Below are 19,444 nucleotides of genomic sequence, written 5' to 3'. Positions count from 1 at the left end.
GGACAAGTCCTGCTCACTCTATTCATGTAGGCACTTACACTCACTTCCAAGGAACTCAGATAGTCAGAGTAGGCCTGGATGGATGCGTGAGGCTTTGGAAGGAAGCAGCTGAGCTTTGCTGTACCCATTCACCACTGGTGACCTTCCTTGTGATTTGGAGGTCTCTAATGACCATACCTGGCACATCCCAGTAATTCCAGGCTCACTGTACATTACCTTGGGTAACTGACCTTCTGCCTCCCCCTTGTTGGATTTGCTGGATCCAAGATGCATGAATGTGCCTTCCCAAACTCCTTGTCTGAAAGAACTCATGGTCTCCCAAGGCCACACTCCCCCTGGCACTGCAATCAGGGACTGCTGCGTCCCTGCTGCGTCACTGTACACACAGCCCAGGTGACAAATCCTGCTGGCTCCTCTGACTGCAGCCACAGGGTCCTGAAGCAGACCAGCTCTTCAGGGGCCAAGGAACTTTTATGATGAGCTTGGCCCATTATATGAATTCACACCTTGGAGCAGTACAGATCCTGTGCGGCACTCAGTTTCTGAAGCAGACAGATTAGCATGCAGATATTCCAGAGCCACAAGTCTGGATGGGAAAAGAAAACAAAGTCATGATAGTGGGGCTAGGGGGTCATCATTCCCACTCTGACTACTACCAAAAGAGATTGCAAGAGGGACATTTTTTTTTTCCCCTTGCATTAAGTCACACTGAAAGTTGGATCTTTTTTGCAAAAGTCTGATGCCGGTCTGTCACCACTGACCACCACCATATCCAACAAAATACACACTTGAGGCAAGTAGGAGTAGGCCTCTCTATAAGTTACTGACAATAGCTGTAGTGAAAGAAGTTGTGTGGATTTGTATAGCCTTAAATTCCATTTTACCAAACTAGCAGAAATCCATTCTAGAATATTTGGCAGTTTCACAGTCATTCTCACATATGGAAAATAACTGATTCAGAAATACAAGATTTTTTTCAAGATATGAAAATATCCACACTGTGCTGCTGCAATTATTCTTCCTCTCAAGGAGATAAATACATCTTGTCTACAAAAAAATTAAAATATCTATAGAACTTTTTTATTACACTATTCCTTATGATTAATTGTTTGGTTTTTTGTACAATCCCATGTACACTGTAAATAAATAAACTGCAGAGGAAATTAGGTGGAAAGGACCACAAAAATAACAAAATACATACAATTATTTCACTTTACCTTAGGAGAAGACATGTTTAAATTAACATATTATTCACAAAAGCAAGGTAAATATTATAACTAATATTTGAGAACTCTCACAGTGTGACTATGTCGTATGCCAAGAATACTAATCTCTACAAAAATAAACTTCAGCCATGGACCGTGATTTTTCAGTGTTGCACCGTGTGCTGCTCAGACTTTTGAAAGCTGAAGGAAAAAGAGTCTGTATAAAATAAAGCTGCTTCTGACTGCAATTAGCATTGAAGAATGTCTTAAAGTTTTCATAATTCTACATAATCTAGGCAGACCAGCAAATCAGTGTCAGTGGAAGTGAAGCAGACAGAAGCAGTATGAAACTATGGAAAGAGGCTGGGAAGACCAGCCACAATTACCCCTGCAGCAGCTGCTGAAAAACCTGAAAGGTGATGTTTGCACAGCCTTGTCTGGTTGGTCTCCCCCTCTGACAGCCTGGGATGAAGCTGGATGGACAGCTTGGGTGTCTACTGTCCAGTTTAACCTTGTTTTTTGCATGTCACAGAGACAGGAACCTAGCCCTGTTTAGTACCTGAGCTTGACTGTCAGGGTAAAAAATTGTTTAAAAACCAGCTGGGCACACAGAGCAGCAGATCCTGGCTCTCTGAATTAAAAAAAGGGCAGACTACTTCTCATGATGCACTTGGAGCAGCTCCCAGAACACCAATGTTAGAGGTTGGGAGACTGTGTATAGGTTCTCTGTCTGCTGCTCCTTCAAGGTTTGTGATGGAAGATGACAAAACGAAAATTACAAGCTTCTTTTTTTTTTCCCCGATTTATTAAAGTAGGTAGGCAATAAAATGCTGCTTTAAATGTGAAACAAATGCTTTCATTTCCATCACTTTTCCTCCAATAGCAAAACGTGTCTGCAGAGATGTTTAATGTCAGACTGTAGTGTGTCCGTGTTTTGCATCAGCATGCTTGAACACTGAGCCTGGTCTGAGCAGGAGCACCTTTGAGGGTCCCCTCCACCCTTAATTACCATTAGCATCTGTGATGAGGTGTGGCACCATGCCTAACAAGCAGCCTCAGGTGGAAACAGGCACAGCTGCCACCCATTTTGGTCAGAAACCAGTTTCAAGAAGCAAGCCTGCAGGGTAAAAACGTAGAAACTTCCTGGTGTTGGCTACAGGTGAGAAGGAGATTGAGGATTGGAAGAGCTAGGATGGGATGAGCAGACCTCAGGAAAAGGCTCAACACCTGGGCTCACAGATGATGCCAGGCACAGTCTGAACTGATCTTGCCACCAGGCAGGTTGTAACACAACAGTAGAGAGACACATCAGCCCAGCACCTGCATTGAAAAAATACAAATCCAGCCCGGCCTTACAGCAAAGAGGCTTAGCCGAGGAGGTAGGGGCTGAGTGCGCCAGATAATCCAAACATGGTGTCTGATTAGCCAGATCAAAGTGACGTGAGTGACTACTCGATTAGAATCCTTCTCAGGTTATAGTCAGTTTTGCAGTATTCACCTGAGCCCAAGAAAAAAAGAAAAGGCACGATTATGAAAATAATAATTTTTTATCCTCCTTTAACAGCTGTATTTAAAACAAATCTCTGTGACCGCCACATTGTTTCAGACCTGCCACTGTAATTCACCTAAAGCAGCAGCAGCAGATGCATCCAAACAGCAGAGGGCTTGTGCTCCGTGCCCAGCACGGCCACGCCGCCGTGCCGCCGCCAGACAGACAGACAGACACCGCCGTGTCCGTGAGTCACGAACCGCAGCTCCTCTGCGGGCTCCCGAGGGGCAGCCGAGCCTCCATCCATCCGTCCCTGCCTCCCTCCTCCCGCCGGGGCTCGGTGTCCCGGCAGATGCGCACACGCACCGGGCCCGCGGCTGCACATCGGCTCTGTCAGAGCGCGCATTGCGGGCAGCAGCGCACACCACGAGCAGCGGCAGAGAGGCTTTCGGCTCCTAGCAGGAAAAAAATAAGTCTGAAGGATGTGCCTCAGTGCTAAAGAGCCTGTCTGGGAGTGAGACTCTTAAGTTTGAGTCACATGTAGGTGGGCTGTAAAGAGAAGAACAATTATCTGTCCAGAACAGGGTCATCCAGGAAAGCAGGCATTTGTAGTGTGAAGCTTCAGCTCATGGAGCCTCTTCTTCTCATTTTGGTTGAGTTGACTTTTAGCCAGCAGCAGACAAAAAATTCAAATTCTCTAGATTCAGGGTCCTAGTGTTTTGTTCATATTACAGTTTAAAATTTTATGAAAAAAAGGAAAAAAGAAAAGGAAGCAGATTCCTGTCCTTTTCCTCCAAAACAAGTGTAAAATTTTCAAGGACCATGGTTTTGACCCATCAGTGAACATACAATCTTGAACTGAAAAGAAGTAATCTGAGGACAAAAGGAATGATCTACCTCTGCACAGAAGCTTTTCATCTGTTCCTGTTCAAAGCACATTGATGCCCGTCTCTGACCTAAAATCAAGTAGTGCCTTTACTCCTTCAGAGCTGAACTAACGTTTGTTGCCCCTCATTCTCTGTAGAGTTGTAGCCATAGCTGACAAGGATAGGGATTCTGCTCCAGGACTCTAAGTTTGATGATTTCCAGAGTTGATTTAAAGGCAACTGCAATTATGAAAATCAGAAATTATGACTGCCAACAATTTAAATTGAGAGAAAGCCTCTCCAGTTAAGAAAACCTGAACAAAAGCCATATGTAAGTTCTTAGTGCTGACTGGCAAAACCTCCAGTGGTTTTTCTGAGTGTTTGCCTGTTTTGTGAAAGATACAATACATAACATTTTTAGGGGCTACAGGAATCTCTTGTGATTCTCTACAGTTCAAATCATCAAGTACTATGACATTTTCATCTTCAGCGTTTCAGCATTTAAAGCAGCTTTTCCAAGCCAAAATTGTACAGCTCTTCAGTCTTCTCTTGTCATCTACTATCATTTCTCTTTCAAAGACTAGAATAGATTTATACTAATTGATTTAGCTCTTCTCAAAGATTGGGCTAATAAACTGAACTTTCACACCTGCTGCCTTTTCTTAGGCTTTCTTAGTCTTATAATGAGGTGGGCCTTTTCCCTCTGAAAGAATTTAGGATTCATTTTTATTGCAGAGTGAATCTCAGCTACTTGACAATACAATTCAGTAGAACAAAGTCTTTTTACAAATAGTTTTGCTGAACAAACTATTAACAAAAGCAGCTTCAGTATTTCATCACAATTTGATATAGGGTTTGTAAAGAAAAAAAGAAGAGAATCCATAGTTATAACTCACCTACAAAAAGTGTTTGTTTTGACTCTGCATCCAAATCTCGTCTCTATGATCTCCAACTTTTCAGGCAGGCTGTGCCTGAGGATTAAGTTCTACCCTGTTCTGGAGAAAATGGGGAGTGTTATTAACTTATTCATGTTTTAGGTTGCTATTAAGAGCTCTGATCAGCACATCAGGGAGGTGGGAGGGTTTTCTCCCTTCTTTTAAAAATTGTACAGATGAGCTGAGGCTGAATTTGCCTTTAAACTAAACAAACCTCTTTAGCAAGTAATTTTCTTGCATGTAACCCTTTCCAAATGCTTCCACAGCGATTTTTTTTCAAGTAGCCATAATGATGTCACCAGACAGGTAGCTTATTATTCACATTACAAATAAAAATCATAAAATAGTTTTGAGTGAATTCTCTAAGGAGCATTTTGTGAAGGAGGATATAGGTAACATTGTTGAAAGAGCTCCTAGGGATCCTCAAAGCAGGGAGAGAATTTCTCCTTCTTTTTTCATTAAGTGTAAATAAATGTTTGATGGTTTGTCTTGTGTATTGAATGAAAAAGAGTTAATGTGACCATCTAGTTAAGTGTATGTGTTGAATACTTCATTAGCTAATTTTCACAGCTAAAAATCCCCATGCTTTAAAGCACCTTTATCCTCTCTGGCTGTGCAGTAATCTTCAGTACATGTTAGCCTGTATCATGAAAGCTTATCTTTTCAGCAAATGAGGCTTCAAGTTCTCTCTCACTGGTAAAGTAGTTTAGCTCTATGCCAAGCTGGAAAACTTCACCCTCCCCCAGGGGTAAATAAAATCCCTATAAGCAAGAGTTCAAGTTGAGCAAGTTCTTCACCAGCTACTCTTTCCATGAGTCACACACTTCTCTTCTGCAGATTCTGTCCAGATCCTTGTCTCAGTGATATAAGATCAGCATAATCTAAATGACCCTTCATAGCTGAAAACAATACTAAACCCTAAAACTAATGAGAATAAAAGCCCTCTACAGTAACAACCCAAAATTTCTTCTCCTTTCCTTCTGCACTTTTCTTCACTCTCTTCTTGCTGTTTTTCCTAGGTCTGGCTCTCTAATCAAAACAACATGCTTACCTTCTCACATTGATTATTTCTAAAGCAGCCACTAACCTTCTTAATGTTTTTCAGTCAGGGAGATGCTCTTCTTTTCTTATACTTTCTGATTGTGTCTCCCTCAGGATATTATGCCATTGGCATGTGGTCATTCCTCACAGCACTCCAGTGTACAAGGCTTAGACACAAACCACAGCAGTGTGCTGGAGGACACAGAACCTGGTTTCAAGGGCTAGCACTGCCTCTTAAAGCCCACTTCTAATCTGAATAAAGGTTCTTATATTGGGGAAAACCTAATGCTCTGAGCGTACTGTCTGATCCTGTAATCAACTAATCTTGCACAGACTTAACAATTGTCTTAACAATTATACATAACCATTGTTTCCACAGCTCAATTCCAGCAAGAACCATAAATAAGAAAATGTTTTTACTATTGTGACTTACTAAACCAGAAACACTGACTTGGAGAAAAATCTATTTTATCCAAAGAGGGATGTACAGTACAGTGATTAGCACCTTCCAGGCCTAGGTGTTATTTTAGGAGGCTACATGAGAAACCTTTCTTCAAAAGTAAGAAAATAACATTCAAAGTAACAGAGAATGCTTAAACTGAAAATGTAGGTGAGAAACCATGAGTTAGCTTTCATTGTAGTGCTGAATCCTCATATTGCCAGCCCATCTGAAATACTGGGCACAGCAAGCAGAGCAGTCCCAAGGGGGAGTTTTGATTTTATTGTGTATTATGGTGATATGTGCACAAAGGTTTGTGTGTTGTGTGTTTGTCAAGAGAATCTTGTCAAAGATAATAATCCCACTGAACTGCTTGGGATGTTCTCACAGTTTCACTTTCCAGGATATCTCCAGAAGTGTAGCTGGTGATGTACAGGCATTGTGGAAAATGAATTATATTCTCCTGACCTTCAGTAGTAGGTTAAGCCACTAGGTAGCTTGTTGAGTCCAAAAGGAGTTACACCAATATTCTGCCTGCAAAAACCTGTAATTTAAAGATGTTTGAAGTCACGGGATTACAAGCATACTGAAGTAATAGAAACTATGGCACAAAACACTTTCAACTGCAGGCAATTAATTATTCTCTGTTTATCTCTTTGTTTGACTAGGTCTTTTTTCTACCTATATATTTTATGGTACACAAGAATAAATTCATTAGGATTTTAATATAAGACATGCTAATGTACTTAGAGGAAAAATCAAAGCCCTGTAACAGGGGTTTTGCTTTATTTTAAAATTACACTGGTGTGAAAGCCAAGGACATGGTTTAGGTTCCCTGTTATTGCTTTAGAGTGCTGTCTGGCTTTTCCAAACCATATACATAACTATGACTGGATAACCTGGAGATAGGAAAGCACTTGTTTAAACATGTGCATGCCCACAGCACCACAATTTACAGAAACAGAGCTGGCACCATGTTCTGACACAGAAATTTAGGGTTGCACCACACTTACTGAACAATTGCTCTAATGTTTGAAATACAATGGCTACACTGTTTTGTTTCCAAGTTCTTTAGGAAAAATCACTACAATTTTTTTGGTACCATAGTACCTCTCTAGATACTATAGAAAAGTATTCAGTGTATTATTTCTCAATTAGCTGTTACTTATTATACTCTAAAAAAATCTTGAAATTAAAGCTTAGGTACAACTAACTGGCACTTAGGGAAAAGTCTTTGAAATTCAGTGGAAATGCTTTAGTAGCCTGTGGATTCAGAAGTGGCAGGTGGAACACAAACAAATAAAAAAGGCTAAGAAAAACCTCTAAATTACATATACCAGTTTCATTGTTACAAGCCAGCAAGTCAAGCAAGCACTTTGTTTTATGAGGTGTTACAGAGTCAGAGGAAAAGGGGTCAGGGGACTGTACCAAAAAGCAGCAGTGCAAGGTAATGGAGAAAACCCCCACATTTGTCCCTGTCAGAGGCCAGCTCCCTGTGCTGGTTGCAGTTGTGATATACTGTGATATACACTGTATAAACACAGCCTGGTGCTCCTCAGCACAGAGAAGCTGACTTGGAAAACCCCACATTTCCCCAGCTTAGCCTCACAGTTTTGCCCTCCATAACTCTACATGGATCACTGTCTGGTCACTTCTGCACATGGCCACTCTCAGGGGGCAGCTGTGAAACAGAAAGGTTTTGGTGCACTTTGGTTCATTGCAAGCTTATTTCTTGATGGCAAATCACACTTCTGCTTTGTTGGTATCCAAAACTGATTTTGTCATCCCGACTCAAGGAAAGTATCTGTGTGGGACTAAGGCACTGAGCACACAGCCTCCAGAAGGTATGACAGGATGTACTAACCTGTCAGAAAATCTCTAAAACTCTAAGAGAAAGAAAATATCCTTAGCTGTTAAAAATTACATTTTCTTTAAAGAGACACTGAAAAATTGTGAGCCAAAAAGTGGTATTTTCAGCCTTGGTCTCTGCTGCATTTGACTCAGGTAGACAGAAATTTTGTTGGAGTTTCAGGAATGCTACAGCAATTTTTTTTCTTTTACTTTAGCAGTTCTGAGCAAAAATGTCACTTTATCTGGGTTTAAGCTGACACTGCTGTGGCTCATTGTATCAGGTTCATTTGTAACACTGTCTATTTCTATTAAGCAGTTAATAATACTCACACCTATGCAATACTTTTCATTTATAAACTTCAACACACTGGCACAGCTGTACCCCCATCTTACACAGGGGACAAGTCAAGGAAAGCAAGGCCAGCACTGGACTTTCTAACACACACAGCAGTTTGGGTGGCAAAAGGATGTTGGATATTACTTGGTTTTTTCCCTGGTGTGCTGGAAAAGGATTTAATTAGGCACAGTGGCCTTCAAGTGTGCAGCCATTTATGGGGCTGAAGGCTCACCAGGGTTCCTGTGTCTCGCAGGCACAGCTGGTTGTGTTTTGGGGCCAGGGGCTCAGCCTGAAGTGTGAAAAGCCCCCAGTGCCACAGCCCCGGGCACAGCACATCTGCTGCACCCAAACACTGCCTGCTCCCACCTTACGGGGACAGGCACAGCCACAGAGGGGAGAGACACACAGCCTTGGAAGTGTTGGTGGCATGGGATCAGAGGGAACATGAAGGGGAGACCCTTTTCTTGTGAAAAGAGAAGGGGAAAGAGCAGAAACCTCCAGGACAGCGTGAGAAAATGCATTCAGGGAAGAAGAGGTGGGACATGCTGCACCTCCTACATGAAAGCTTTGATCCAGCAAAGAACATAAGCATTGCTTAGGTGTCCTTTTAAACTAGAGGAGCTGGAATACAAAGATGCCTGAGCTTTGCAGTCTTAACACTTTTCCACTCATGTGTCTGTCTCTTTTCTTGCCCTGTGCCGGAAACATTTGCAGAATTATAGTCCAGTTCTCCTGAGTACCATGCCCAGGCAAATGGAAGCATAACAGGACAGGAAGCCAGCCCTTCATTACACAAGAACCAGAAGGACCATAAAGCAAGATCCCAGGGTGAGGCTGCCGGCAGTGCAGCCCTTATTGTCAGGAGCAACCCAATCAGCCCTGGGGCACAGGCACACCAATGTCATTTCCACAGCCTCAGTTTCACTGCCCCACCTCTTCTTTGTGAAGCTGACACTATTTTAATTTCCAGCCTCCATTTATGCACCACCACTTTATACAGACTCCCTGCTTTCTGTGTGAGAATTTTCTTTCCACCTTAGCAAAGTTCAGGCTTTTCCTGAGTGAATAACATGTAAGTCAAGTTATCTGCAAGGCTATTAGCACTTCACTTACAGATTAATAACAACTTCTATGTTTATACAGGACTTGATATCCAGTGTACTTCCGAGTACCTTGTAGTTGTTAATATAAATTTCTTTTACAGAGGTGTAGACAATGGTCTTGTCTTAAATCACTAAAGAAGGTATGATGTTTAAGAATTATTATTAACCAGACTAATAGATTTATCAGTTAAACAACTAAGCTTTTGCCCTAAAAAATATTTAAATGACATAGCCTTAACATTAAGACTTTTAAAATTAGATATAAAACACACTTCAATACATTTTAGAAAACACCAAATATTCAAATGTTTAGTCTGATGGTGAAGCTTATCAGTTTAAGGACCCATGAAATATTGGCACACAGTTACTTGACATCCTGGCTCATGTATTGAACATGAAATTCACACTGGACCCCTCTATTGAAAACAAAATACTTTTTATGTGGTCTAAGTTTTAAGGGATTCCTACATTTACCAGTTAAACTACTAGGAGAAAAAAAAATTAACAATGAGCAGAAGTATACTTGAAAATAAGCTATCAGGTGTCCAAATACTCAAGAAAATCATAATCTGACTCTTTCTAAAACAGTTTAACAAAAGTCACAGCAGCTGTTAGGTTCTGATTTCCTTTCAAAATTAGATTATTAATTTAGATACAACTAGAAGGTAAATTTGGCTATACCAGTTTAAGTATCAGTCTCCATATAATGTTATTGTTCCCTATTTTGCAACAATTCCCTAATTACAGAGAAATTCTAAGTTGCTGGAAAGCTGTGCCATCAGACAGCTGGCTCAGCCAATCAAAAGTAGGATTTTCTTTTTAAAGTTAATATTTCCATTCATGGCCGTGGGCTGCATGCAGCTCTAACCCAGCTGTTCAGCATAACAAGGGAGCAGACAAAGGCACATTTCACCCTTTCAAACCTTCCTCCACGGCTTCTGCTCTGGGAAAAGATGGGAGGGCACAGGCTTTTGGCTGGGACACAGCCCTGGGAGCTGGATGAGGGACACCCCAGGCTGGAGCAGACCCCTCCAAGGGCTCCCCTCCTTGCCAGGGCTGCTGCCTCCTCAACTCTCACCTTAACCCATTCTAAGCAGAGAGCAAATTTCTGCCTACTGGTTGGAAAGAGAAAACCAAAACCAGGCTCTGCAGCAGTTTGAACCCTTGGCCATGTCTGAGTCTGAGTGAGTGACGGTACAGAAGTGCTGTGACACCTCTCTGTGCATGGGAGGTACGCACAAAACCCTAAAAATACGGGACTGTGAATGTACTGCAGAGTCAACAGTAAGTGAAATGCTTTCAGAAAATCCTAAAGGGAACAATGGAAGAAAAGCAGACCAGCCCTCCGGGAACTCCGCTTTCCTAAGTCATAAAACCCTCAGTTTTCCCCATCTGGAAAAGCTGTCCACAATGCTCAGAACAATATGCTTTTATTTTTAGCTTTTCATACCAAATAGCCATGAGGAAAAAAATACCCCGTGTCAAATCTTGTGAGTGGGCAAAAGTACCATCTTGTAGTTAAGACAGATATGTTTTTAAAATCTGAAATTGAAATTGTTCAACAAAGTTTACAAGTAAATTTAATATTTCAGGAATATGTTTGTGTCTTTAACTAAAACATGATTTCAAACTGCTTTAGTTTTTTTATGCTATGTGTAAAAAATATTTCATGTTCTTCACTTTGAAATTCACAAAAATTTAGAATCTTAAAAAAAGTCCCGAAAAATGGACATGCCAAATGTGTTGTTAATAAACAAAAAAATTTATTTTATTGAATAAAATGGCTTGAAATCAAGCCAAACTTCCAAAATGGAAAGGAAGATACATTTTTCTTCTTTTTCTGAAGGCATCCAACAGTGCAGGAATGCTTTGCTGAAAATCTAAAGATGGACAAAAAAACTCAAAAACTTGGTGGAGCAGCAGACTGCATTAATTAAACCACAATTAACTTTGCGGCCCTATTTGGTTTTGCATGGTCACGCAGTATATTCATGCATGCTGTATCTAATCCTGCTATCACCAGATAGACAAAACTCCAGACACCAGGAATTTGGTTTGGCTAAGTCAGGCACAGTGACTTATTTCAGATGCTGATCTGTTTCTTAAAAAGAAGCATTGTTACTTTTCCCCGTACGTTCTACAGCCCAGCTCAGCTGAGGCTCAGTTGCGTGGGCGCGCTCAAGGCAAACCTTCAGACAACACCCAGCTCTTGCAGAAATCTATAAAGACGGTAATGAGGCTTTGCCTGGGTGTGTGGCTGTATCTGCAGCTGAACTGGGTCAGAGACTGAAGCTCCTGGGCACCCTCCCAGCTGCTCACTGTTGTTTCTTGTTTTTTTCACTGCCAGAGGTCACCCTCATTGGAGATGTGCCTCTGTCCCTGCATGCTTAGGTTGGCACTGTGAAATGACATAATTGTCACTGCCATGATTGCTTTATCATTGGCAGCTCTCAGTAGGCACTCACGCTACAGACAGGGAAGAACTGACTTGGCCAGAGGGCTGGCTAACACCTGCACCCACCGGTGCGGCCCAGGCTGCTGCAGGAGCTCAGAGTTTACAGCAGCACAAAGCCATGGGAGGCACCTCTCGCCTCGAGGGGCTGGCAAACCCCTCCGGGTGCAGGAGCCCCTCTCTGCACCCTCCCTGAGGGATGGAGACCTCTGCCCCAGCTCACTGGGCTGGTCTGTGTTCTCAGCCTCTGCTCTGCCATAAATGCAGACCCTCTCAGATGCCAATCAAAGGCAACCTTTTAATCTGGCACAGCACAGGATGGGTGTTCAGGAACAGACACAGACAGGGTTTCACTGCATTAACACCTGTGGCAGTGTTTCCCAGAAATCTAACAAACTGTAAGGGGAAGAGGTGATAAGAGGCAGGGTAGTTTTGGCAGCCTGCCACCACAAACTGGTGGATGCTGAATTTATGAATTTATTTATCCTGTGCAAAGGTCACAGCAAGCTAAACATTAAAAATCCTAAATGGTCCTTGCACAATTAACATTTTAAAAATAATGTATATTATATAAACTGCTGTGGTTAAAAGAGGCCAGGAACAGGGAAAGGTAGCCTGCAGCCAGGATTGTGCTAATTAAAGTATAGAATAGAAAAATTAATCAAGTGAACTTAAGGGTGGGAACAGGCAGGAGGAATGGGGAAGACATGACATAATCCCCTTAGTACCATGTAATATTCCAGTGCCTTGAAAAATGGGACAGGCAGGCAGAAAGAGAGCAGTCCTGCCATCCTGGCTGGGAAAAGCTGTCTCCACCAAGGCAGGGGTTCTGCCTGGGCTGAAAAGCCACAGACAATGTCTCTGAGTGCCCACACTGCACACCACAGCTGGGGTACTGCAGCCTGCAGCATCATGAGCCCATGAAGGCCTTGAAGAGGATGCTTTCCAAATGTAGCTTTAATAGGGGGTTTTGTTTTGCTTTTTCCTACCTTGGTATTACAGACTGGGGGTCTGAAGTAAGCCCTGTCTTTAAGGAAAAGTCTCACTGTGAGTAACCTCACACACTAAAGCTCTGTTCCTGCGAGCATGGCAATGTTCAAAGCTCTTCCTGCAACCAGCGTTCCTCTCTACATTTTTCAGGATACCCTAATGATAATATAGTCATCCTCCTCTTAGTCACAAGGCTGTTTGGGAGATGGTATCTCTGGGTCTGAGGTGGGGGAGCATCTGCCAGCAGACTGCTTTAGTCAGGAAAATCCTCTGGCACAGAGGGTGAGTCGGGAGCCTGCCAAGTACAGAGCGCTACAAGGGAGTTTGTAAAGAAGCAATGAAGCCTGTGCATGCTTCTGCCTTCCTTTGCTTACTGCTATGGAGGACCATCCTTATGGTACAGCCCAGCTCCTGGCTTGTTTTGTTTACATCTACCAGCTCAACTCAGCTTCCTTTTCTCTCCCCAGCTGATCTTGCTGGCAAGCTGGGCACTTCCACTGAAAAATCCTTTTTGTCTCCATTCCCCCCTCCTCAGCACCACCCTCATGTGTGGCTGTGAAATTCCTTACTTAATTCTTTCTGTCCCTTGATGGTGACCTGACATCTTTATCATCTCTGATGTTCAGTTTCTGGGCATGCAGCACACAGCACCTTGGGGCTGGATTTCCCTGGCAGGAGCCTGGGGAGCTGCCAACAGCAGTAATGAGGAAGAAGGATGGAGAATCTCAGCCAGATTCTGCCACATGAATACACCATCTTACAGTAATTAGGAACCCCACAGCAGCTTGGATATACATGCCCTTTACACTCTGCTCACTACTCACTTGCATACTGTATTTTTCTTAGCATTTTTTTTCCACTGATCTTTTGAACTGTATTTTGGAGCAGCTCTCAGTACCAGCAGTAGGATAAATAGGGTAGTCCTGTTCAACTTTAATTAGTAGTTTGCAGCAAGGATAGTATTCAAATATCAGCTCTTACTATTAAAATTACATAAACTTTCTTGCATGCAAGCACCCAGTCAAAGGAATGCATATGCCCATACCAAAAGTTCTTTCAATATCTTTGCTGGCATCTGTTATATATTGCCCGAACAAAGAAAGAGAATGGATCTTTTCAGCCATATAGCCATTCATACCTAAGGTCTTTGTTTCTGGGGCACAGGAATGAAGCTAGTCCCCAGGGGGAAAAAAAAAAAAAAAAGAAAAAGGTTAAAAAGACCTCAATGTAATCTTGTTTCCCTTCATGATTAACTGAAGTTGGGAAAAAAAGGGATCTCTATCTCTTTCATGAGCCTTAGGTTGCTGGAGACATATTGGAGTCATGCTGCTCTGTCAGCTGAACAGGAGCTCCCAGTGTGACACGCTGCTAAGAGAGACAATGCTGCTCTGGGATACAGGAGCAGATGTCCAGGGCTTGTATGCAGCAGGATGGCTATCGGATGTCTGCACACAGTCCTCAGCAAATACTGCTGCAATACTGTCCTGGCCTAGTGCCTGCAGTTCAAAGGGGATGCTGATAAATTATAGTAACTTCAGAGAAAAGCCACAAGAGTGTTTAACATGGACGTGACTGATCTTCCTCGGTAAGCTCCGTACCAAAATCATTGTTTGAACAAAAGCCAGCAAAGGGGAATTCCAGGAATAATCAGAAGAAGACAAAATTGGTGCCCTAGGAATCCCACTGCTCACTGCATGGAAGATGAAACAAGGCCATGATAGAAGATGGGTTGGGCACTCACCTCTTCCATAACCATGCCACAGTCCTGGCACGAGCTGCACCTTAACACTTCCATTTCATGTAGCTGGAGCACTGCTGATCAGTTACCTGGAAAATAAACATCATCTATGAGAAAGCCCATTCATTACAACTATTTAGCTCATCAAAAGGAGCTTAAGGACTGAGTTCAAAGTCTGATACACAAAAAAGACTTTGATAACAACTGTTTCAATTCAGTAAAGGAGAAGGACTCTGAAGGTTGACTATGAATAGTGTCTTCATTTCCTAAGGTGAAAAAACTATTTTTGAATGTAATACAGCATTTGAAATTTTGAAAAAGAAAGTTCATAAAAGCAGCCATAATCTCATTCCCATTTTCTTTCTTAAAGCTCTTCACAACCCCGTGAGCAAGTATTGCTTATTCACATGGTAAATGGCTGTAGCTGTATAACTAAAAGAAATTTCATAAAAATATTCTTAATCCTACATTGGAAAGAACAAATAAAATTTTATGCTCATTTCTAATAGAAATTAATTAAACTGGAATAAAACCCCCATATCTTAAACTCTAAGCAGTCCAGCTACTCTGGCAGCTTGTCTCTTTTCTGATGGCAGCACACAGTTACTGACAGTACAAACCTACCAGCAAATTGTGCAGGGCCTTCAGACTTACTACAGAAAAAACCCAACAGTTCAGAAGCCTTTGGCCAGGATGACCCCTGCTAGCAGTTTTAAAATGTCACAGTGGATTAAGGCACAGAGTGATTTTTTTGCAGTCCAGAGGTATGCAGAAGAGCTACTAGGAGATGAAGAAAAGCAGGCGATTCTGGGAAGCCAACGCTTGCATTACAAACTTTAAAATAACATTAAATGTATTTTTATGAAACAGCACAATCCCTCTTCCTTGGCTTCCTTGAGAAGAGGCTAATAGGAATCACATGACAATGATAAGTGCTTCAGCAACCATTATTGTGGCTAGTGGGGTTTGAAAACAACAACAGAATTATTGTATGTTCCTATTAAATCCTCTTTGTCGCCCTTGATAGAATTGATCGAGTGCTCTTCAGCGAATAAACACATTGGTGAATGACTCTTTTTCTTGGTCAGCTGTTGTGTTGACAGGACTCTTTTATCCTTTGAGTGGCAGATGGTATGTGTGGCTGCTGGGAGGCAGCAGACAGAAAGTCAAGGCCAGGGCTTAGGGAACAGGCTAAGAAATGCCAGTGGAGGCTTGTGCAATGTGCGAGAATCAGCCAGATTCAGAAGGGAAAGAGAAGTCCTGTCCAGTGTCTGCTGAGACTGATTTGGGATAGCCATTGGGATTATCTTCCTCATGACACACTTGCTTTTAAAGATGCCATAGTGATTTCAAATGTTTGATTTCCCCAGCGGTTTCAGAAACTGTCCCAGCCACCTGGAAATCAGATGCTGCTGAAATACCTTGCCACAGAGGACAACACCAACACAACAGCAAAGGGAAGTGCCACTTTTTCACATACAAACCTATTAGAGGAAAAGTGATTAGAAGAATCTTCCTCTAAATTAAAATGTTGCACATCATAACCCTCTTTTAAGTCAAAATGTTTGGGTATTTTTAGCACCACTCTACCAAATTAAGAGGAGACACTGAAACCAGTAAATCACCCTGGGCTTGCTTTCTGTACCTCACCATGCCACATCCAGTATGCCTGTGGTTTCCAGTGACCAGAGAAGGAGCAGCCTGTGAAATTAAACAGGTATTTTTTCCTCAGCAGAAACCTTTTGTTTCCCATTTCCTCTAAGGCACCATCCTGCCTCCAAGCAGGGGACCTAGCCCTGGCATTCCAGCACCATCCCTACTCTCCAGTGCCAGCCGGGCAGGGAGAGTTGGTGCAATGAATTTTGCAGCTCCTGTCTGTGAGCACCCGTCAGTGCCACTGACCACATTCCTGGGACCTGACACACACTGGAACACCTCTCCTACGCATTCTTCTCCTCCAGTTTTGGCTCATTCCAGTGCTTTTCTTAGAAAAACGAACAAACTATGGTTGTATTACTTTAAAATGTAACACAGACATTTTGGCCCCTCAGCAAAACATCTTTAGAGTCAGATACTGTAGAAATGTACAGAAGATACTTTGACCACCAGAGGGGGCCTGTATTGTCCCAAATTTAAAGTAAAGCCAGAAAAGCGTGTTTTAGGAGGGAAAGAAAACAGCAAGTATGTGTTTGTACCAGGGTAGCACCAACAGGCATGAAGTAATGATCCGTTCATTCCCTGAGATGAAGGGAAAACAAGTTGGTGTGGGGTGAGCAGGGAGTGCTCTGTGGTACCCACCCCATCAGCTGAGCTCAGAAGGTATCCTACATAGGAAATTCTGAGTTTTTCTGTGAAAACATGAGTTTTCCTGTGTACCTGTATGTGAAATACAATGAGATTATTTTGGCCATTGCTTTTAGCTGCTGCCTCCTCCATGTGCATTTCAGTACAAACAATGCTGTAGATGCAAGTCAAGCATTCAAGGTTCTTACCATATGTCATGGTATTAATATCTCTGTCTTAACTTCAAATGGGACATTTTTGAAACATCGATATTTTATCAATATTTTGCATAGATATAAAACAGGGTTAGATATCCCAGTCAAAGTACAAACAACAGACTTCAGAAATGCAGTTTCCAGTAAATACTTCTAATTATAGTGAGAAATTCTAGCACAAAATTTAACATGTAAGATTGGAAAAGCCTAAAAGAAGATTTTTTTCACCCTAAGAGAATGAACTGATCTACAACCGAGAGATACCATTTTCCAGTACCTACTTAGTTATTGTACTGTATATCTCAAAAGTATTTGTTTTCCCTTTGTCTCCATTTTGCTTTTTTTATCTGTGTAGAATGAATACATACCTTGTGTAATGCCATACCCCGTGCTTGCAGTCCAAAGCAACTTTCAAAACTCACTCATATATCATCATACTAATAACTAGGCAGCAGAAATTCTAATCCAGCAATTAATGCAAATAATCCTGTTTATGTTCTGTGACTTTTACAGCAGACCATCTGTACAAAACAATGGCATTAACACTACCACACACAATTTAAAAAGATGGGAAAGTTACTGCTGTTTGAATAGGAATTGACAATCTTGCATGTTCTTTCTTGGAAACATTGTTCAAAGGAAACAAATCTTCCAGCTGAAAGCCTCATTCCTAGAGTCATCCAGTAACACATAAATAGGACCACTTAAACACAGCATTTGTCCCACACTCTAACTTATTCATCTATTTGTAGCGGATATGAGACCTTGTGGGTGGCCTGACATGGTCCTCATTCAATTTTATTTAATTACTCACTTGATTTCACTTGAAAGAACTATTAAAATGGCATCTTAATTGCTCAGTATTATCCAGATTCTTTTTCAAAGCCCATAAACTGTCAGGGATTAAAAATGATGTCACTTTTCTGAATTTCCTATTCAGAGGGGAAAAGAAAAAAAAATCTCCATCCAAGCCAAAATAAATACATAAAAATACACAGCCCTTGAGGAGGGGGCCAACTCTTTCCCTCCCCCAATGCTGCACTGTAAGCAGGATTTGGGGAAAGCAGATGAAGCACTACAGCCATAAAGGTTTAGGCAGGAAAGGAAAGTCACATTTGGGATTGTCAGATCCTGGGTGATGGGGTTTCACAGGCACAGCCCACTCCACCCCCAGACACAGAACGCTGCCACCCCAGGGTAGATGAAAGGTCCATCCAGCCCAATATCCTGCCTTAGACAGCAGACAAAGGCAGATGCTTAGGAGAAGAATATAAGAACAGGGTGCATTCAGAGTGATTCCCTCTCCACATACTCCTCTCTCTTAATATCCTCTGTGTTTCCAACAATCAGGAGTTTAGGGATTTCCTGAGCCAGATGTTGCATCTGGATCCCTGTTTTTAATAATCAAATAGAAATAGAGACCCTCTTGTGCTGGGGTTGGCTGTAGCTGCAGCCAGCCCAACACAGCAGCAGCCACGGTGAGTGGCTGTACCATTCCCTGAATCTACAGACCATTTCTTCCTGTTTCTGACCTTCATCTATAAAAATGCTGTAAATTCAGGGTTAGCCCTAAGAAGAATTCATAGCCACTGGACTTTATAAAGATAGATTATGCCATCAGCAGTCTTATTAAGAAATCTATTAGTTGAGTGGAAAGCCCTGTTTTTACATGCACAAACACATGAGCTACATCTGCAAGTAGATGCTAACTGCAAGACATATGGAATCTACCCCTTAAAGATCTTACATATCAGAAAAGTTTGGTTAGATATTTGATTCAAGTGTGCTTCCATTTATCTGGGAACTAGAAAATTAGAAAAAAATAAAATAGATAAATGTTGGTATAGAAGCATGGGGCACTAGTGCATTGGGCCATAACTTCCCTTGAAGCGCTGCAAATTCCTTGTACAGCAGACATCCCATAATGACTATGAGGACCAGAATGGACCTCTCATGAACCCAGAAATTAGATTAATTTTTATCTTTGGAGAAGGGAGGAAGGCAACAGAGAATACCGCCCTCTTTTTTGTGCTTGATGTCCATGCATAGCTTTGCTTTTTCTTTGTTTAATTAACCAATTTGAAAGAAAAAGTCTCTTTTATTTCTGCTTTAAATAAAATCATCTTTCTTCTCCTGATCAAATGCCAAACACTTTAAAAAAAATATTTATTTTTATAGAGTTAGCTCAAAAATAACTGAACTCTAGAACCTGGCATGCAAATAGTTCTAATCTTAGTGTACACACATGTTCAAGCTTGAAAACAAACTGAGTAAGATAAAAATAAAGGTGTTGGTAATTCTGAATATGGCTGCTTGGCATCTGCTAAGACCTTTAGAATGTCCTGATTTAACTCCCCCATATTTTGTGACTTGACACAGATACACCTGCCTGATCCCCATGCTCAGAAGGCTCTGCAGAGGCAGCGGACAATGGAGGACAGCGATGCCTCACAGTTATCCCAGCAGAACCTTGAAGACAGTGAGGGAAAAGAAAGAAGAA

The sequence above is a fragment of the Ammospiza caudacuta genome, chromosome 3 (assembly GCF_027887145.1).
Source record: "Ammospiza caudacuta isolate bAmmCau1 chromosome 3, bAmmCau1.pri, whole genome shotgun sequence".
NCBI lineage: Eukaryota > Metazoa > Chordata > Aves > Passeriformes > Passerellidae > Ammospiza > Ammospiza caudacuta.
The sequence above is the reverse complement of the archived record's forward strand: the minus strand, read 5'-3'. Positions refer to the sequence as shown.